The sequence below is a fragment of the Myotis nattereri genome (assembly GCF_964212035.1).
Source record: "Myotis nattereri genome assembly, chromosome: 14".
In the NCBI taxonomy this organism is placed as follows: domain Eukaryota; kingdom Metazoa; phylum Chordata; class Mammalia; order Chiroptera; family Vespertilionidae; genus Myotis; species Myotis nattereri.
In genome coordinates, this window is record NC_138089.1 from 37,239,218 (window position 1) to 37,256,359 (window position 17,142).

A 17,142-nucleotide genomic window follows, 5' to 3' on the forward strand; every position below is an offset into this window, starting at 1 on the left:
CTGTTTTTTACAACTGAGACTTCCTAGCTGATATAATCCCATCTTGTATTTATGTTGCACTCATGCCCAGCTTGGTCTGCATTTCTTTCCACTTAAGTAGATTCTTGCTGAGCATCTAGGATGTCTGCTAGGCACGTAGCCACTGACCTTTGCCTATATAAGTTAGTTTGGCTGGATTCCAGATTGCAGCTTTATCCTCAGGACTCTTAGGAATTCCACACATCTTTTTATCCCTGGTCTTTGCACACTGTTCTTCTTGAACTGTCCTATAGCTCCTGGTCCCACTCCTTCCTGGTTGGCCCAGAACCAAACTTCCCTACGTCCAACTCCAATAGGGGATTTCCTAGATGGTAAGAGAAAGGGCCCCTCAACGCTTCACTAAGTTGCATAAGCCAGATTTATGACCTCAAAAGGTATGTTGGATGAAATTCAGCAATAAATTTGATGCAAAACCAATGTGATGTGTCAAAGGTCCTTTAGAATTTGCTGCAGGCTGAGAATTATATTTTCCCATTTTAGTGATATGGAAGGATATAGAAGAAAAAAAAGATATGTTGGAGCCGAACCGGTTTGGCTCAGTGGATAGAGCATCGGCCTGCGGACTCAAGGGTCCCAGGTTCGATTCCGGTCAAGGGCATGTACCTTGATTGTGGGCACATCCCCACTGGGGGGCGTGCAGGATGCAGCTAGTAGATCTCTCTCATCAATATTTCAAACTCTCTATCCCTCTCCCTTCTTCTCTGTAAAAAATCAATAAAATATATTTAAAAAATATATATATTGGAGTCCTAACTCCCAGTACCTCTCCTTATTTGGAGATAGGGTCTTTATAGAGGTAATCAAGTTAAAATGTGATCATTAAGGGTCAGCCCTAATCCAGTACTATCTTGAAAAGGGGGGAAATTTGGACACAGAGACAGACACAAAGAGAGGGAAGATGATTCAAAGAGACACAGGGAGAAGATGGCCATGTACAAGCCAGGGAGAGGGTCCTGAAACAGACTCTTTCCTCACAGCCCTGAAGAGGAATCAACTCTGCAGACACCTTGATCTTAGACTTCTAACCTTTAGGACTGTGAGGCAGTACATTTCTGTTCAAGCCGCTCAGTTTGTGGTGCTTTGTTATGGCTGCACTAGCAAACGAATACAACCAGGTAGGGTGCACCAGCTTTTCCTAATCATTTCCAGATCATAGGATGCACAACAGAGGTTAGAGGGCAGTGGCTGCTCTTTGGGAAATTTTTATAACTGTCTGTTATAAAAACTGAGGCTGGGGAGAGTGAATTTGGGAGGAGCAAACTGACCCCAGATTATTTGACTTTGGCCACTCATGAGCCCCTGAGCACGGCTTGGCTACATCACAAAGTTCTGTATTCCTTGTTCTTTTCTCTCTGTTTTCTTAAAGGGATAAGCATGATTCATTTTTCAACAGCCATCTGTGGGAACACATGGATTCCTTTAGAGACTGTTAAGATCTGTTCCACAGTCGGGGGGGAGAGGGGAGCAATATGGGAATGTTTTTCTCCAAAGTCCTTTTCATGGGAACTTTTCCAAAACCAGAAGATTAATACAGTTTTGAAAAAGGCAGGTATAGCATGTCTTTAAAAGCTCCTCGAAATATTCTCATCGCCTTAAACCAGGTCACCTGACAGGTTACCATCAAAGAACCTGACTTCCAGCCGAGTCCCTGGAAGGGACTGGATTTTGCTTTACTTACAAAATCTGTGAAGTTCCAGAACTCCTATTTGTCTTCATGGTCAAACTTTTGATTAAAGAGGAAAGAAGCAGGGAGAAAGAGAATGACATAAACAGACAGTACATGGGAAATATTAAATGTATTCAGAGCAAATGATTCATTGCCCTTCCCGTTGAACCTGGCAATAATGAACATAACAAATGTGTCCCTGAGGAGCTTCTTTTCTATTTCGAGCCCTTTCTTAGGCTATTTTCACCCTTCAATCTTCACTGCTTTTTTGGTTGTTAGGTATGGATTTGAATATATTTCAGCAAAGCTGCATAAATGACCCATTTGGTTGAGCCTCGGGGAGTCAGATTCCGAGAACTGCTTAGAAGTGAGCACAGTGGCATCCCCTCAGGACCTTGTTCTGGTGCCCTTAATGAGTACCTTGGTTTGCTGGAGATCAAAGATCCCTTTCTGCATCGCTGGCCCAACCCCCTTTGCTTCCAGCTAGTGTCACTGCTCTGCCTACAGAGGTTGCTTTTTCTTCTTTTAAAATTGACATAAAACTCACATAAAATAAAAATCATCATTTTATCATTTTTAAAGTATACATTTCAGTGGCTTTTAGCATGTGCATAATGCTGTGCAACTATCAACACCAATTCCAGGACATTTTCATCACCCCCAAAAGAAACCTTGCACCCATTTTCTGTCACCTCCCGATTTCTCCATCCCTTCTAGGCCCCAACAAGCACTAATCTACTTTCTAATCCTGTGGATTTGCCTCTTCTGGACATTTCATATAAATAGAATCATACAATATATGAACATTGTGTCTGTCTTCTTTCACTGAGCATTTTTCAAGGTTCATCCATGTTGCAACATGTGTCTGTGCTTTATTTCCTTTTATTGCCAAATAATGTTCTCTTGTATAGATACACCACATTTTTGTTTATCTGTTCATCAGTTGATGAACATTGGGTTGTTTCTACTTTTTGGCTATTATGAATAATACTGCTATGAACATTCACAAACAAGTTTCTGTGTGGATATTTGTTTTCAACTCTCTTGACTATATACTAGGGAGTAGAATTGCTGGATCATACGGTAACTTTAGGTTGAATTCCTGGAGGAACTGCCAAATGTTTTTACAGAGTCTATTTTTTTTCAAGGAGAATAGAATTAAAATTGATTTTAGGCGCAATGTTTTTGAGGGGCAGATGAACTATCACAGAGAAATGCCCACCATGAAGTTGAAGATGCAAGAATGGTGCCTGAGATACCAACATTGATTATTTCAATTTGGGCATCATCTAAATGCAGTGTTAAAGCTGCAGGGAGATGAGATCTCTGAGGCTGGTAACACATGGAAAGAAGGGAATATGAGAGGCCTATGATACCTATGATAAACCAAGCATTGTCTAGGATTGTGCTTTATGTGTGCTGTCAATGTAATCATCACAATATAAGTGGGTGCTATCATTAGCCCCATTTTATAGATGGGGCAACTGAGGCTCGCTGAGGTGAAACATATAGACTGGTTTGCAAGCTTGTATACTATAGCAAAGCCAGGCTTTAAATGCTGGTAAAGACCTGAAAGAATTTTAGGGATTAGAGATAGGTTTTTAAAAAGAGAGTACCATTAAGTGCAATAGGATAGTATAAGTGACATGTAGTGTTCCAGAATAAACAAGAGGGGTTTTTGTTGGGCTTTTTTGTTTTGTTTTGTTTTTGTTGTTTTAGAAGAAGGTTGTCAATTATGCGAAGGAGTCAAGTAAACACAAAGCATCTGTGTATAATAATATCTAATTATTTCATTTCAGACACATTATATACCTCAGGGTGTTTCCTATTCAGACTTTAACCAATATGTCCTGGGCTATATGCTGCTGCCCTATGCACATTTCCCTCTGCAGAACACCAGGACCCTGCTGAGTCTCTATTATAGACAATGACGTGCATTTCAGCAGGAGTAAGAAAACCCATTATTTACAGTGAAAAGTTTTAAAAAAAACCTGGAATTTCAAAGCAAAATGAGATTTTTCTCACATTAAGCCATGAAGTGAAAGTTTGAGCATATAAGACTAAATAGCTCTTAGTACTAGAAAGAAAAAGAATTCTATTGCAGCTTTGAAATGAAACCATATTTTATAGGTAATGAGGCAGTACCTTCACCTTTCCTCCATATTTTATGACTTCAGCATTTTTCCTTCTTCAGACAGTGATAGGTGGACCTGAGATTAAAGTGCCATTATTTCAGAGCGCTGAAGCACAGCCACATAATGGTGAAACCCAGAAGTCTCAGGCACTTCCAGCCAGTCAAGTCGTTTCTCTTTTTATTAGCAGTTTCAGTGTGGTTGGGACTGGAGTCTTTCCCAGCTTCAGGTTGTTGGGTTACTTGGCACTTGAGGATATTTTCAAGGACATAAAACAAGGTTGGAGCCGGATCCATGTAAAGCGTGTCATGGGGCTCTTGTATGGAAATTTTCCATGAAAAGATCAGAAAGAAATATATTTTTGGAGAAATGCAAGGTAAAATAAAGTGAAGTCGATGCCATAGTAAGTCTAGAGTACGCACAAGCAGTGGGTGAATTTATTATACTTAGTTGATTGTTTTGTAAAGTCAGGTAAAACCAGACTTTAATTTTCAGAGAAAGGATTCTGCTACATGTGCACTTTCAAGTGCAGAGAAGAGGGAGGCCTCTTTGGTCCTTCTCTGAGGTGACTGGGTGTCTGCTGAGATGCCCTCCAGAGAATATTTGGCTTGGTTGCCGTTTGCTGCTGCATTTGCATGTCCTGGTGCCTGAGAAGGTGAATCCTTTCCATGTTAAATTGTGGGAATAAAGACCACAAAAGTGTAAGAGAGCATTAGCGCAGAATAGTCATTGTTGTTTGGGGTCCATGGCCATCAGCTCTCCCTACTTAACTCCTGAGAGAAATATACATCCTTTCAAAAGATCTTAATATTGAGTATCTACTATGCAGAAAGACCTCCGTGATTTAAGTTTCCTGGCGTTCACAGCCTTGGATAATATTCTCCCCTTGAGTGAAAATGAGACCTATGATTTCCTTCTCACCAACTGAACATAATAAAGGTAATGAGAGATGACTCTCATAATTATGTTATATAAGCCTCCATTTTGCTCTAAACACTCTCCTTGCTGGCTGGCTCGATGAAGCCCATGGCCATGTTGGAAAGTCCATGTGCAAGGATCTGCAGGCAGCCTCTAGGAGTGGAGGGTGTCCTCCAAGTCAGCAGTCTTCGAGAAATCAGGGCCCTCTGCCTGAGCAACCACAAGTCAGGGAATTTTGCCAACATCTGATTGAAGGTGGATTCTTCCCCTGTTGAGCCTCTAGAGGAGACCACAGCCTCACTCAACACCTTGAGTGCAGCCTTGTGAGATGCTGAGCAAAGGACCTAGTTTCATCTTGCCTGGACTTCTGACCCACAGAAACTGTGAAGATAAGCAATGCATGTTGTTTTAAGCAGTTTGTTATGCAACAACAGAAGACGAACACATTCACATATTTTATCTACTGATCTAAAAGCTTAATTATAAGTTTAACTAATAATCCTATTCTTAGATAACCACACTTAATGAATCTAATGGTTGACTGCTTTGAGTAAGCACCATAGAGTTCCAGAATGTATGAGCAGATTCTGTCAAAATTGTTTTTTTTCCCTATAATTTGTTAATGGTCATAAAAAGGCTGAAGTAATGGGACATTGTTCTATTCTGAGTATGAAAGGGGTGTTTGTATCAAATTGAACTAAAAGGGAGTGCTATAGGAAAAGAGAACATGTTTACAGGTGTGGCCATTTCCTAACATGTGCGCCACCTATGTTGATTACTGCTTATGGACTATTCAAGATAATTCCTGATATTTGATTATGCATGAAATAAGGGCCTGGTGCACGAAATTAGTGCACTCTGGGGGGTCCCTCAGCCCAGCCTGAGCCCTCTCGCAGCCCGGGAGCCCTCAGTGGATGTCCGACTGACAGCTTATGCCTGCTCCCCAAGGGATATCCTTAGTGCTGCCATGGAGGTGGGAGAGGTTCCCACCATGGTTGCTGCACTCGCCAGCCATGAGCCAGCTTCTGGCTGAGCAGTGCTCCCCCTGGGGGAGTGCACTGACCAGCAGGGGACAGCTCCTGTGTTGAGCATCTGCCCTCTGGTGGTCAGTGCGCATTATAGCAATCAGTCGTTCCAGCGTTTGGTCGATTTGCATATTAGCCTTTTATTGTATAGGATGAACTCTAGCTCTTACCCAAAAGGAATTTAGGAAGTAAGACTGCCTAGAATGAAGTTTGAGTGAGCAATGCTAAAACTCATTAATGTCCCATCATCCTGCAGAAAGCAAAGTACAGAAATATGGGCAGCAGAGGTAATCTGGTTAATACAGGAAATTCTCAGAGGGATTTTTGTATGCTCTTCATCTCTTTTTGCAGTCATCTTTTTCTTCAGGGTTGTCTGTCTTCCTCATCCACTAGTTCTTTTCGATCTGTGATTTATTTGATCTGTTTTCTAAGGTTTCATTAGTTTTGACATTGACATTTGGCATTTTGAACTGTTTGGCATCTCTTTAAACTTGCAATTATTTGGTTAAGTAAATAATGTATAGAATTATACAACTATGTATAATTCTTTTAGTAATTGCTGAGTAATTGCACAGTCATATTACTATAGCATTCTTATAAACACTACATTAAGTTCAAAATGGAAGACACATTTTTACTTCAATTTTACTCATAAAAAGTTCAAAGTTCAGTTTTTAAAGATTAAATAAAAAATCTATTACACTATATTTTTTTAAAATATGTTTTTAAATTTTTTTTTTAGAGAGAGAGGAAGGGAAAGGGATAGAGAGATGGAAACATCGATTAGAGAGAGACATCAATTGGCTGCCTTCTGCTCACCCTCTACTACTGGGGATTGAACCTGAAACCCAGGCATGTGCCCTGACCAGGAATCAAACCAGACACCTCTTGGTTAATGGGTTGATGCTCAACCACTGCGCCATACCAGCCAGGCTCTATTCCACTATTAATGCTCAGGAACGCATTTCTTTCACATCTGTCACCTACCAGTACCTACAGTTATCAATGACCTAGTGTGATTTTCATTGCATTTGCATACCTGTGCAGGCATTGTCCAAAATCATGTGAAACCACTTTCAAAGAATTTGTGCCTAGCATTTCAGATAGAGAAGCAACCAGCCTAGAGAGGAATCGATCATGCTTTCAAGATTGCTGCTAATAAGTAGTTATTTTTTTTTTTGAAAAAATCTACTGCCTGCCACCATAGACGAGCTGATATGACTTAGACAACTGGACCACATCCCTTACCACAGAAACATCTTGGCATTCAAGAAGATTTAAGATGGGGTATCTGCTTTCTGCTCCAAGAAGGGACTGACAAGGTCTCAGCTATGACATTTAGGAAAGGAAACCATGGTATTATCAGTGGGAAAACCAACTTGGAGTCAGCCCAGTATGTCTCAGCTACTGGAACCACTGTGAGAAGTCCCTTTAGCCCTTGTTTCTAGTCCAGAATCTTCTTAGCAGTTGATGTCAATGACACCATTCAGCTCTATGTCCATCAATGAATATGTTTTAGCCAGAATTCCCTATATTAGCCAGATTGTCTCTGCTGCCAAAATTCATGTGCTTTATATTCTCCAGGAGGATGGGACATCAACAGCTTTTAGGATCGCTCTCCCAAACTTGAGTCCAAGCTTTTTTCTCTTCTTATATCCTTTTTGGGTGAGAGCTGGAGTCCGTCTGGTTTTTTGTTGTTGTTGCATTTCACATATACCACTTCCCCACCCCTTTGCCACTTCTATTCTTACCCTCCTTCACCCTCAAGAATTTTCCTCTTCTGGATACTCATGGTCTGCATTGCCCTTCTATATTGGATAATTGTCCTGCTGGCTCCCTTCATCAGAGAGAACTTTGACCACAAGTCATGCAGTGACGAATGCTCCATCTTTCTAGCTGTACAGAGTCAGGTGATAGCCAGAATCTTCCCTTATCCAACAAAGAGAGAAATAAGAGTTCAGCACTTGGGCTATTATTTCACGAAGAGTTCAGTGCTTCAGCACAATGGCCTGATCTTTATCATCACAATTCAGTTTTCAGGACGCAGTGCAGAGAACAAATATGTTCAAGTTATCTTTCTCCTTATACAGCAACATCCACCAGGAGCCCACCTCCCAATTCCCGGAGGAGAGCGGCAGCCACTCCTAAATGCCATCGGAAATAGCAAGCAGAGTCCCTTCAGTTTAAAGACTTGATAGCTTTGTGCTTTTTCGGTCACAGAGAGTTGACCTGTCTTTTTGTCTTCCGATAGCTTTCCACAGGGCCCTGCAGAATAGCTCTTGCTTTGATTACCCAGTGATTTACAGCCCTTCTCATTTGCTTCTCATATCTCGTTTTCCCAGAGTATAGGAAGCTCTTCTTCTCTTACCCTGTTGCCTCACAGCAGTTTTCCTTATCATCTTCCAGAAACCCAAGGCCCATCTTCTTTTTATTTATTTTTCTCCTCAATAAGGAAGAGTATATTGCAGGTTGGGTACGCTTGTAGGAGGCAAAAATCTAACAATGTGAAGGAACTACAGGGCCCACCAGGTTACAAGATGAGCAGGTAAAACAAATACACGGATTATGCACAATTATTTAAAAGAGCAGGTGGTGGAACACAAGGAAAAGCTGCCAGCAGCCTTCCAGAAGGTTAGTAACCAAGGGGTCTGCGAGGCACCTCTGCCAGTGCTGCTGCCCCGGCTCCCGAGGAGAAGCAGGGGAGGGAAGGAGGCTAATGCGGCTCAGGGCATCTAGTTCATCTGGCTCCACAGGTGGCTGAACCCATGATGCGCGAGGCAGTTCATGAAAAAGGCCCAAGGTCAACTTCATTAGCATTTTTAATTCCCATGTGGGAAGAGTTGGGGAGAAACACACAATGTCCAGGAACATCACCTCCCCCTGTGGTCTGTGTACAAATAAATAGCCAGTGTTGTAAGAGAGCCCCGCGACCCCTCTTTGTGGTGGCACCTGACAGCCTCGGGGTGGGGTTCGTGTCCGATGGCACACTGTCCTCTCAGGTGCTCATTTCTTCCGTGGGAAAGCCAGTCCTTCAACCCGGCAGCAGGGAAGGCGCCCCACCTCCCCCTACAGGACACCTACCCAGGGACAGATGCAGTTCTAACTTCTCGGTAAGAAAAGGAACACTCTGAGTTACTTAAATAAGGGAAAGAAAGGTCTTGGCTCATCCAAAGTGTTTCTATTAAAATGCATTAAAGGCCGGGAAAAGGTTGTACATTCTCCTGGTGATGCTGTAAGACATCCATTGAACGGAAACTCGGGCCATTGAAAACAAGCCGCTCCAAATATGTCCCCAAAGCTGACACTGCATATGCCACCCCAGGCGCTGAGGACAGAGCCCGTGGGAGCCCACAGCCAGCGGCCAGCACAGGGAGGCGCAGGCCCTGGGGGTCAGTCACGGTGGAGACGCCCAGTCCCTGTGTGCTCACAGCCCGGGGAGGTGGGAGAGCAGGGGCATGGTGGCAGGGAGGGGAGGAGATTCTGGGGTGTCAGGGGCCAGGGCTGCCGCCCTGCACACAGGGGGCTCCTGGGCGGAGGGAGGAAATGGACAGGTGGGCTCCATCTCGGGCGCTGCAGTTCTGCCCCTCCTTATCTGGAGCCGTGTTCATGATCACGGACCCGGTGGTGGTGCTGTTCTGTTTGGGAAGCGCGTTACTAAAGTGCTGTTTGAGGTTGCCTGTTCCTTCCAGGGGTCCTCAAACTACGGCCCGCGGGCCACACGCTGCCCGCCGAAAACATTTATCTGGCCCGCCAGGTGTTTTTGCCGCCACTGTGTACACAGGAATTTGTTCATAGTTTTTTTTTAAACTATAGTCCGGCCCTCCAACAGTCTGAGGGACAGTGAACTGGCCCCCTGTTTAAAAAGTTTGAGGACCCCTGCTTCAGCCTGTATATTATTCTGCTGGGAGGCATCATCTGACACCCAGGAGTGACTCAGGCTTTGTCCCGCAGCTGACCTGAAGCATCTGGCCGATTCATTCCTTAGTGGAGCCCCTGACGTTTTCCCAGGAGGGGCCTGGGAACTCGAGCTTCCAGGCCAAGGTCTGATCAAAGAGGTCTTCCTGGAGATTGTTCTCACTTCAGAATGGTGGAACTCCACAGAGACCTATGTACGAGATCACGCCTGCCGCCCAAATGACCACCTTCAGGCCATAGCCGGTTGCAGCAATGATTTCTGGAGCCACGCAAGTTGGTGTGCCACCGACTGTGTACAAGGGGCCTTCCACCACAGCGGCCAAGCTCGGAGTCTCCCAGGTTCAAGGACTTGGTTCCATCGGGATGCTCACACACCAAGAGGTTCTCCGGCTTGATGTCCCTGTGCACCATGTAGAGGCCATGGAGGTCCCTGGGAGCATTGGCCAGGTTGTACACCAGGGCACTGCCATCTCGCTCGGTGTCCTTGGTTGAAGAGGTAATTGCATCAAAGAGGTCTCCACCTTCAACCAAGTCCATTACCAGGAAGAGCTCACTGGCCGCTTCCATCTCCTCCACCAGCATGATGATGTTTGAGTGTTTCACTTGGCGCAGGATGGACACTTCATTCTCGACCAGGTGTTCCTTTCCACAACATGTGGCTTTGTGTGTCACCCTTTAGGGCAAACTCCTTTTGGTGGACCTGTCCACGCACTCTGACTACTGCAAAATTGCCATCGCCAATAACCTTTCTGATTTTGTATTTCTCGAGAAGAGTCGATGATTCAACGCACCTGTTTCCATTCACGCCTTTGGGACTCAGGCAACGGTCAAGTTCAGGCCCGCCATTTATGTTGGAAGAAGATCTGCCATGTGTGGGAATCTGCTTTCATCCTCTGAAACTTCCTGGGCTAGTTGGAGAGGAACTGGATGATATCCTCAATTTAGGAGTGGAGAGCTGGCTGCTGGGGATTTCATTAACTGAGGCTGGTGACTGGCTGCCACGAGAGGGCTCAGGGCTCTTGGATCCAGGACTCTTAGCTGAGGAGTGAGAACACAATGACTTCAAGACAAGGCATTCGCTGTGACTTAGGACAAAATCATCTTGGGCGTAAGGGAATTTTTGAGTCCACATGTGATAAAAACATTGTCATCACCAAAAAGGTCTTGCAGGCAAGTAACCTGCTTTCTGTCCAGTGTGCAGAGCCTCATGGCCACTGCTGAGTCTAGTTGAATGGCCTCAGTGATACCGGTTAAGACGTGTTCAAAGGAACGAGTGGTCTTTTTATTCAGAAGGATCCCGCATGGCTTTTCTAGGCTTCACTCCGCTTCGAATCACAGCGACTAACTTGGGTTGGATGAAATCTTTACTTTCCTTCACTTCACTTGCTGGCGTCCATGGTGTAGATGCCCTTGGGCAGGATCAGGAGCAGTCGCTAGAGATGGCAAACACCAGCCCTTGAGGTAGCGGTAGAAGCACACCTTCTTCGCCTTCTTCTCAGAATTCAGGGCCTGAAGGCCCTGCGAGTGGTAGAAGCTGCAGTGGGCACTCTGTGTGGGGCTGGGGATAAGCTCGATCCCCTTGGAGCCCGAGCTGCTGCTGCCCCCAGATGAGCTGGGCATCCCTCTCGGCGACCCTGGCCAGGGCCTTTGTCCTGTTCCTCCAAGTGCCCCAGCTCAGTGCTCCTGGTGCTCGCCATAGTGGCTACTCCGAGGGCTCCCAGCCAGAGCCTGCAGGTAGCCCAGTGTCAAAGCAAGAACCAGCTCAGAGACGCCTGGCGCCTGGCTGTGAGGGGCCTTACAGTGCCAGGACACCTGGCTCTATATCCCACCCTCTCCTCGCAGGTGGAGCGCAATGCCCATCTTCTTTATGTATTTCTGATTCTCCCAAGTGTCAGCCAAGAACATAAGCAGCCTCAAAGTCCCCACTGTCACCCAAATATACTGGCACTTGGCCCTGGTTGCCCTCCGATTTTAGAATCCCAGTTTTGAAAATGAAATTCCAGCGTTAGTCTTAGAGTTTAACTTGTAGCCACTCATTTGGGCAGGGAGAACCTCCCACTCCTCCTGGTACTGTTTGTGCTTAGCACATTGCTGGGCACATAGTGGGTGATCAGAAAAAGATTTAGTAGACCACTGTTTCAGCCACTGAATCAGGTCAGCTGGTTGTGCTTCCTTTTCCTCATGCATGGCTTTCCATGGGCTCCTGTGGGCTAGGGGCCAGATTGGACTTCAGTTCCTGAAACCCAGACTGGTGTTCTGGCTCCCATTATCTTGCCCTAGTTTGGCGATGGCTCACATAATTGCCTGCCTACCGGATTTTCCAGTGTCGCCCATTTGGAAATTAAATTCAGTGACTCACCCATGGATTAGGACTCAGCCTTTTTTTCTTAGATCTTAATTGCTGACCATTGGCTGTTGGGTGTGTTGGTCACCATGTCTTGCCCTTTGCCCCACTTCTATGGTTGGCCCCAGGAGTAGGACCATTTCTTCTATCACCTGTCCAACCATATGATGCATCTAGTAGGGCCATGTATTCCCCCAAATAATAAGATTATTAATGATACAATAGAACAACTATTTTAGCAAGAGCCATTATTTCATTTGATGATTAAACCTATCTATAAGTAGGTATTATTATCCACGTTTTATGGGTGAGGAAACAGACTCAGGGAGAAAAGAAACTTGTTCTAGATCATCATATTAACTTTATTTTGCTGCATAACAAATTTCTACAAACTTAGTGCCTTAAAACAACACACATTTATTGCCTGAAAGTTCCCATGGGAGGAAATCCAGGCACAACTTGATTAGGTCATCCAGTCAGGGTCTCACAAGGCTTCAATCAAGGTGTCAAATAGGCTATATTCTTATCTGGATGCTCAGCTGGGGAATCCATTTGCCAACAACTCCTTTAGGTTGTTAAGAAAATTTCTTTCTTTCAAGGCCTGCTTACTGGCTATCAGCTGAAGGCCTTTAGTTCCTCAAGGCTGCCTGCAGTTACCCACCACATGCCTTTCACATAAGCAGTTCATATGGCTGTGTTTTCACAGCCAGCAGGAGAATCTCTCACTCTCTCACTCCAGTTTACTAAGATGGAGTCATATATAAAGGAGAGTAGTCATGGGAGTGCTGTCCCATCATGTTTACCGTAGATTCCACTTGCACTCAAGGAAAGAGGATCGTACAAGGGTGTGACTCATTGGCAGTCCCCTTAGGGTGTGTCTGCCACAGTCACATAGCTGCTAAGCGGCAGATCAGGGATCACAGCCATGCCACCCTGCCTCCCTGCAGCCCCAGGTTTCCCATCTGCCACTGCTGCCAGATGGAATTGCCCTGTCTCAAGAGTCCGAAGACATAAAGATTGGAGACACCATTGACACTCTCCTCAGGTTCATGGTCACAGTTTTTTATGATCAAGTCCTTTCAGTTTTTCGATACAAACCCTCTTGAAGAGGATTTAAAACAGGCCTGCTTGTTTTGGAATGTCATTTACACAGTACTCAGCCTTGTTGGGAGATTCCAGATGGCTTATGGCAGTCAAACAGCAAGTCCTCCCCTGGAGCAAACCTGAGTAGATGCACTATGTAAACTCAATAGGATGTTACATGGGGCTGAATTCTATTTCTCCTGAGAACTGCTTCCATAGAGTGCAAACAAAGAAGAAGAAAAAGACCTAATGCCATTTTTCAGTTTAAATCAATTCAGAAATATTTCTATCTGGCTAGACTTTAAGTACCTTTCTCAGTGAAATGTGAAGGAGATAGATCAGAGCTGTAGCCTCCAGGAAGAAAATTGTCAATGCATTAAACAATTTCCTGTCACAGTGTCACGACATCCTTTTATTTCTGCAGAGATAGGCCCTGTCACCAATCCCACATGACAACCTTATCAGAGAGGTTGCCATGTATCTGTGGATGTGCCTGATTTCTTGGCCTTTCTTTAATTTTCCAAACAGTGATACAGAGGAGATCTGATGTGGTGCACAAGCTCCACAGAGAGCTTTTTCTACTGTTTATTAGTTTGTGATGAAAAACAACTCTGCAGAAACAGTGTATGCAACTCCTGAGTCCGAGATAGATTCTATGTTCATTCACACTCATAAAATATGAGAAAGATCAAGGAGGCAAAGCAACACCAGAGGGTCTTGATGGAGAATCGAGATTGCTTTAGTAGGTATACTAAAGGTTTTTGTTTTTTTTTATCACAAGTAAGTTAGGCAGCCCAAATACAGTTTTTTAATATGCCAGAACATTGTTCAGTGCTTCCATCAATCACCGCAGAATGCCACAGCAGCGGAAGAGCATGGGGAAAGCAAGGAATTCGGCTGAACTGAATTTATTAAAGTGCTGTAGAAGCAGATATTAGCGGTGCGTGCAAACTCAAGTCTTAAAATGCACTGTGTCTATAAGAGAAGGCAAGAAATTGTTTTACTACCCAAACTTTTTAAAAATACCTACCATTGAGAAAAATGTATTACTTTTTGAATTGCTTTTGTATTGGGGGAAATATTTAAGCAGGTTAAACCAAGGAAATAAATTTAAAAATAATGTATAGTATTTTACAAAATCAGAACTCAGAAGAGTTCCTAGAAAGAAGGGGGGTTAGAGGAGAGTCAGTGGGAAGTGGCTGTTAGACTGTCCTTTACACGCAACACAGACCACGGTGGGGACATCAGGTGTTATTTTGGAAAGTGGTTTCTGACTCTTACAAGGTTCTTTGTTTTCTGAGCTCACTGGAGTCAGAAGAGGGCTTGATTACTCTGGGGATTGGAGGGAAGGATCCAGGTGTGGAGAAATTTAGATCCAGTGTGGCTGGGTACTGGGTGAGGGACAGGTGGAGGTAAAACCACTCTCTAGCCTCACCCCCACCCCAACCTGAAATCAATAACTGGGAGAAAGTTGAAGAGAGAGAAAAAGTGAGGTTGGTAATTACTCCATCCCTTAGGATACCTTCTGATATAATAGAAAACTAGATTGGAGCAATGAAATCATATAAATATCCTATATAATAAAAGCATAGTATGCAAATTGTCCCCTCCACCAGGAGTTCAATCAGAGAACGGGACTGGCCTGGGAAAGGGAGGGAGGCCCGGCCAGCAGCCAGCAGCCACTAAGCACCCTACCAGTGCACAAATTTCATGCACTGGACCTCTAGTCTCATATAAGTCTGGAGGAGGAAGATTCCAGAGCATGGTCAGCATCTCAGCATGAGCTGCACTCTGGAATTCTCTTGGCATTCCCCTCCAGCTGTAAGATGGCAGCCGCTGCTCCAGCCATCATATCCTACTGGATGCAAGGTGGAGATAGGGGTGACACAGGCCAGTAAGCCAGGACAAGCAGAATAGGGAAACTGAGACAGATAGTTAAACAGCAGTTTGCTGGCTCACTTATCATAGAAACCATCTAGAAAATCTAGATGCCAAGAGTTGCAGCCATCTAGTAAATCCTATCTTCCTTAAACCAGGGATAATACTTAAGAGTAAATGGTTTGCACTTCTCCTCAACCAGAGGGTAAATAGCTCAAATCACCCTACTCTGGGAGACAGATAGCAGAAATATAATTAGTGCCATTTGCCAACCATACCAAGGACAGATGAAGTTAAGAGAATAAACCTCATTTTGGTACATCAGCATAAAGCTGGTGAATATCTAATGAAATCCTCCCCTTAGACCTCCCCTAAACACCTAGCCTTTCAAACCCCTAAAAGCAAAGGTCGCAGTGCATGCTCTCTCTCCCAGGAGCATGCCCTCACCCCCTTCTTTCCCCACAGGCATGCATCTCCTAAGCTCTAAGGGACCCCACAAGGCTTGCAACCAAGGAAGCAATGGGGCAGTTCATCCCAGGCAAACCCCCTGAATCTGTCCCCAAGGCCTCCTTTCCTCTGACTTTATAGTGAGCCAAAGCCAACCAGCTTAAGTTCCTTTCCCAGCCTTTTCTAGTTTCACTGTCCCCAGCTTTAATAAACGTCCTCTACTGAATTTTTTTCTGTACAAAGTAAGAACCCACACACTACTGGCCAGCCCTAGGCAGACCCACTCATGGCCAGGTCCCCTTTCTGGTAACAGGGGGAAAGGATGCAGAGAAAGAGTAAAAGGGGTGAGTTTCACATGATCATAAGGAGCTGAAATACAGAGTAGAACTGAAAATGAAATATTCTTCTTCAAGTGGAGCGGGTATGGGTGAGATTTAAAGAGGATGAGGGGAGGGGCGGAGAGAGAGAGAGAGAATGATATATAAATTCTGGTGAAATGCTCTGATATTTCCTTGATAGACCATTGTTTGGAGGAAGCAAAAGAAAAGCCAATCACATGCAATTCTTTCCATTTCAAAATTTGGTTTTATAAAAAACTGGGCTCTAGGCCAGCCTGGGGCCAGAATGAGCGGACAGGATTGCAGTTAGGCGTGTCATCAAAGCAACTAGTAAAAGCTACACAATGACTCAATTCAAACACTTTACAACGTAAAATGGATTTAACTCTCATTATCTAGGCTTTTAGTAGAACCAAAAATTTCAATTCACAAAGGCTCACAATTTAATCCACTCTGTGGTATTTGTCAGAGTGTCTCTTCCCATGACATTTTTTTTTCTTCTTCCTTGTGAGAGCAATGCCATGCTTTTCAGCCTTGTTCCTTTCCTTCTCATTTTAGGCCTCATTTTTTTTTCTGTCTATTTATTGATGCTGGCTCACTTATCATAGAAACAAATTATTTCAATATGAATACAGAGTTGCTAGATGAAGCCCCAGGAACATTGCTATCAGAAAGAGAATTCTAGCATGCAGCTGTGGCCCGTATGCTTTTAAAAATCCCAGCGTGTTTACATAACAGAACTGACAGGCAAAGGGGACAAGAGATGAGCTTTCAAAGGGGTGGCATAGCACGATGACTAACAGCACAGACTCTGGACCCAGACAGTCTGGGTTTAACTCCCAGCTTGGCTACTTATACCTGGTGTGACTTTGGAAGCGATGGAATTAGAAGGCCTTGGTTTCCTCATCTGTAAAATGAGAATGATGTTATTAGCTACTTCAGAGCATATTTGTGAATATTTAATGAGTTAATAACATCAGAATCTAACTATTTACCTTCTCCATTACTACCTACCAATGGTGCCTGAGCTACCATCTCTTTATGGATTACAGCCACCTAACTTATCTCTCTGCCTCTACCCTGCCATGCCATGGTCTATTTCTCAGCACATCAGATTGACTTACCATTTTATTATGTAAATAAAATGTAATGTCATTCTTCTGCTTCCACCCTGCAAAGGCTCCCCATCTCATTTGCTGGGAAGACAGTCTTCACAATGCCCTAAAAGTCAATATGTAAATAGGCCTCTTGTTACCTCTCTGACCTCATGTCCTGTGAGCCTTCCCTTCCTTCACTCTGTTCCAGACGTACTGTTTTTTTTGCTGCTCCTTTAACACACCAGGTGTTCTTCTGCCTT

General features: G+C 44.3%; 1 protein-coding gene and 1 pseudogene across 2 annotated transcripts in view; one reads left to right on the forward strand and one right to left on the reverse strand.

Annotated features, from left to right (window-relative positions):
• Positions 1-17,142, forward strand: part of PIK3R4 (phosphoinositide-3-kinase regulatory subunit 4) — a 159,061-nt gene that overhangs the window by 39,215 nt on the left and 102,704 nt on the right. The window lies entirely within an intron of this gene.
• Positions 9,860-11,315, reverse strand: LOC308529425 (serine/threonine-protein kinase DCLK2-like; annotated as a pseudogene). The gene is made up of 2 exons: positions 11,146-11,315; positions 9,860-11,104 (listed from the first exon to the last, which is right to left on the reverse strand). The product of its transcript is annotated as a serine/threonine-protein kinase DCLK2-like (transcript).